Here is a 5,063-nt window from a genome sequence, read left to right as displayed (position 1 = left end):
CACTGGGGCATTTCCTGAACTGGCGTTCACTCCACTCTCACCCCTGTGTGACAGACCTTTTCTGTTTAGATTCTAAATTGTCTCAGCCTGGAAAATTGTTTCACCCAATATTTTAGTGGGTTCTGCCAGTGCAGAATTTATTTTGAGGTGTTATTTTAAAGTTGTTTAAAGGAGAATTTAAGAAAGCAAAAACAAGTTTCTGCCTTTTTTCTGACACCTTGGCTCTGCCCTGATATATATTTTAATAGAAATATCTTACTAATTTTGAATGACTGTAGTATGTATCCCAATGGTGTCCATATTTATGAAAATTAATTTCAAACAAAGGGCTATGCAGAGTTATACGATGGCAAAGAACTGGCTTTAGCAGTTAATAAATGAAGCACTGAAAATAAAAAGCAGCAACAAAAAATTTATTCGGAGAAATATATGATATGAAAAGAACATGAGCTAGTCAAATATCAAGAATGAATATTGGAAAATAGTGAGAGAGCCCCATTGGTATTCTCATGTTTCAGAAAGACATGGGAAAAAATACCAAACCCTTTAGCATGTTCCATAAACCTGATGTCATGAAGAAAGAAGAGGACATGGAGCAGAAATCATCATAAAAGGCAGGAATAAATGAGTGCATTCTGTATCATTGAAGAAAACATCAAAATTTATTTTAAAATCATAGATCTATTTAAATTAAAGGGTTAGAAAAATGAAGACCACATAAGAAGAGGAAATTAAAGCAATAATTGGGAGGTATTTTGCCCAGTTATATGCCAACAAATTTGACATGGATGAATATTTTAAAAAATATAAAGATTAACAGAATAGGAAATAAAATCCTTAAATAAGCCCATTTTAGAAAAATAAATTGAACAAACTATTAATGATCTCTCTAAGAAAAAATCTTCAGGGCCAGATTGGTTTACAAGTGAATTCTACCAAACATTGAAAGAACAATTAATTCCAAAATTGTACAAACTATTTGGAAAATTAAATGAAAAAGCAATTCTAAAAACTTCCTATTATGAGACAAATATGGTGCTGGTAGCTAAACCAGGCAGAGCAAAAACAGAGAAAGAAAAGCATATACAAATCTCCATAATGAATATTGATGCAAAAGTTCTAAATAGGATATTAGCAAAGAGATTGCAGCAATTTATCACCAAGATAATACACAATGACTAGGAACAATTTATAACAAGAATGTAGAGCTTGTTTAATATTAGGAAAACTATCAACATAATCAACCACGTCAATAAAAATCTAATCAAAATCATATATTTATCTTGATAGATGCAGAGGAAGCTTTTGACAAAAACACAGCACCCATTCCTACTAAAAAAACTAGAGAGCAAAGGAATAAATGGAGCTTTCCTTAAGATGACAAACGATATCTATCTAGAACCATCAGCAAGCATTATATGTAATGGGGATAAGTTAGAAGTGCTCCCAATAAGATCAGAGGTGAAATAAGGATGTCCATTATCCTCAGTGTTGTTCAGTATTGTTCTAGAAATGTTAGGCTAAACAATAAGAGAAGAAAAAGAAATCAAAGTAATTAGAATAGGCAAGGAGGAAACAAAACTATCACTCTTTGCAAATGATATGATCCTACATTTAGAGAATCCTAGAGAATCAACTAAAAAACTCCTTGAAACAACAACTATAGCAAAGTTGCAGGATATAAAATAAACCCACATAAATAACCAGCATTTCTACATATAGCTAACAAATCCCAGCAGCAAGAGATAGAAGTAGAAATTCAATTCAAAATAACTATAGACAATACAGAATATTTGGGAGTCTACCTGCCAAGGCAAAACCAGGAACTATATGAACACAATTACAAAACACTTTCACACAAATAAAATCACATCTAAAGTAATGGAAAAATATGAATTGCTCATGGATAAGCCATGGTAATATAATAAAAATGACAATTCTACCTAAATTAATTTATTTATTCAGTGCCATATCAATCAAACTACCAAAAACTATTCCATAGAGCTATAAAAAAATAATAACAAAATCCTTTTGGAAGAACAAAAGGTCAGGAATGTCAAGGGAATTAATAAAAAAAATTCAAAGGCATGCCCTAGCTCTATCATATCTAAATCTATATTATAAAGTAGCAACCATCAAAAGTATTTGGTACTGGCTAAGAAATAGAGAGGTGGATCAATGGAGTAGGTTAGGCACACAAAATACAGCAACAAATTAATATAGCAATCTCCTGTTTGAAAAAACCAAAGACACTAGCCTCGGGGATAAGAATTCACTATTTGACTAAAACTGCTGGGAAAACTGGAAAATAGTATGGCATAAACTAGGCTTGGACCAACATCTTACACTGTACACCAAAGTAAAGTATATGACCTAGAAATAACAAGTGATACCATAGGCAAATTAGAAAAGAAAGGAATAGTTTACTTGTCCACTATATAAAGAGGGGAAGAATTTATGACCAAAGATGAGATAGAGAACATTATGAAATGCAAAATGGATCATTTTGGTTACATTAAATTAAAAAAAGTTTTGCACTAGGGAGGAGGAAGGGCACAATATGGCAAGACTACGGTGGCTGGGCCAAGGGAGAGCAGAGCCCAAGGCATTGCCACTCACTCTCCCTAGTGCCTGCTGTGAGGCCTGAGAGGACCAAGTGGGAATGTTCAACTGGCTGGCCTGGATACTTTTTAAGCCTCAACCAGGGCAGTGCTTGGATTCTTTTGTTTGTTTGTTTGTTTGTTTTGTGGGGCAATGAGGATTAAGTGACTTGCCCAGGGTCACACAGCTAGTAAGCGTCAAGTGTCTGAGACTGGATTTGAACTCAGGTCCTCCTGAATCCAGGGCCAGTGCTTTATCCACTGTGCCACCTAGATGCCCCTGTGGTGCTTGAATTCCAAATGGCTTTTAAGAAGTCAGGTTCAGATTTTCACAGGACTTTCAGTTACTTTGATGATGTCCCATTTAAGATAGGAGACAAATCCAAAACACTAGCTAAAGTTAGTTGGCCTATTGGATGCTCCTTGCCTGACTGTTTACAAGCATAAGATGTTAAGAAAATGCAGAAAGCTCAGTGAGAAGCTAAGCAAAAGGCTGAAGAAACGGAAGCCAAAGTGAATTTCAAGAGTGGCCCATGGGGCAGCTAGGTGGTGCAGTGGAGAGAGCACTGGCCCTTGATTCAGGAGTACCTGAGTTCAAATCCGGCCTCAGACACTTGACACTTGCTGGCTGTGAGACCTTGGGCAAGTCACTTAACCCCCATTGCCCCGCCAAAAAGGAACAAACAAAAACAAAAAAAACAGTGGCCCAGAGGGTGACAGCAAAATGGGTTTCTTAATGACATATTGCCCAACCACCATTCCACCTCCTATTAACCCTATCCTTGCCAGCCTACAGCACAATATTCTCCCCACAACCTGTGTCAGCAGCAGTGCAAGAAAACAGAAGGTTCTCAGCTCCCACCCCGAAACCCCCCTATATAAAGGGAGATTTCAACCCCACTGACTTTGAATGTGAAGAGGATCCATTTGAAAACATGGAATTTAAAACTATTGATAAAAAGGAAGAACTGAGAAACATTCTTGTTGGTAAAACTGGGCCTGATAAGGCCCAGATCTTAGACAACAACTTACCCAAAGGAGGCTCTGCGTCTGTGTTGCAGGACCAGGAAGTCTTGGCATCCCTGGAAAGGGCTGCCCTGAATTTCAAGCCTATTCACAAACCCAATGGCTTTATCACTTTACCACAGTTAGGTAATTGTGAAAAGATGTCACTGTCTTCCAAAGTGTCCCTCCTTCCTATCACTGCTGCGAACAATATCAAGTCTCTTTCCTTCCCCAAACTTGACTCAGATGACAGTGAACAGAAGATAGCAAAACTTGCAAGCACTTTTCACAGCACCACCAACTTCCTCAACACATTGTTTTGAATTCCTTAAAGCCCTGCTCCCAGAACATTGCTGGTGACCTCAATGGATACCTCAATGGGGTGGGACTTTCAGCTTTAATTTTGGACAGTGGCAAGGAGACACAAGCACTATACCCCTCATCCCCGCTGCCGTGCTTGTCTGTTTTGTCAGTGTTTACAGAAGATTCACCACCTCTAAATACAGTGCTGACAGTCACGCCTCAAAAATGCCAGGATATGGCAAGTGCCCAACAACCCCAGCTGTCCCCAGGGTTTAAGCACATCATCCTATTTGGACCTGAAAGCACTGTCCCTCAGTGAGAGGCAGCGTGAGGACAATGTGGTCAGTATAGGCTACTCAGATGATTGTGTGTTGAAAACCATGAAGAAGAAAGGAGGAAATAGAAAGCAGGTTCTTGACTATTTGTTTGCACATGGACAGCTCTGTGAAAAGGGCTTTGATCCCATTCTGGTAGAAGAAGCTTTAGAAATGTACCAGTGGAGCAGCTAGATGGCGCAGTGGATAGAGCACCGGCCCTGGAGTCAGGAGTACCTGAATTCAAATTCGGTCTCAGACACTTAACACTTACTAGCTGTGTGACCCTGGGCAAGTCACTTAACCCCAATTGCCTCACTAAAAAAAAAAAAAAAAAGAAAAGAAACGAAAAGAAAAGAAAAGAAATGTACCATTGTTCAGAGGAAAAGACAACAGAATTTCTTCAGTTAATGAGCAAATTTAAGGACATGGGCTTTCAACCCAAAAGACATTAAGGAAGTTTTATTATTACACAACAATGACCAGGACAATGTATTGGAAGATCTCATGGCTCAGGCAGAAGCCAGCTGAGAACAGCACCCCCAGCCCATCTCCACCCTGCCACAAAGCATCTCTCCCTCTGAGAAGCACCAAGTATTCCTGTCAGTCTCGGAGGCCCCTCCCTCTCCAGTGGCTTCACCCTCTCCTTAGGAAGAAGAGATAATGTTGCTTTGGGTTTGTTATTGTCCTTGGCCGTGATAGGGAAAGAGAAAGGAAGAGTACTTCTATACCTTTTGATGACGTCGCCACACATTGATCTGCGTGAGAGGCTGATCCCTGTATGACAAATGTTGGGACCTCTAAACCCTGCCCCTGCTCTACCCATCCAATTAATTTTATT

At 38.9% G+C, this 5,063-nt stretch overlaps 1 pseudogene; it reads left to right on the top strand.

Moving 5' to 3' along the window:
* Positions 1-2,900: 2,900 nt before the first annotated feature.
* On the top strand, positions 2,901-4,753 carry LOC122726269 (annotated as a pseudogene).
* Positions 4,754-5,063: the final 310 nt, after the last annotated feature.

The sequence above is a fragment of the Dromiciops gliroides genome, chromosome 4, assembly GCF_019393635.1.
Source record: "Dromiciops gliroides isolate mDroGli1 chromosome 4, mDroGli1.pri, whole genome shotgun sequence".
NCBI classification, from domain to species: domain Eukaryota; kingdom Metazoa; phylum Chordata; class Mammalia; order Microbiotheria; family Microbiotheriidae; genus Dromiciops; species Dromiciops gliroides.
This window is presented reverse-complemented; position numbering and strand designations above follow the sequence as displayed.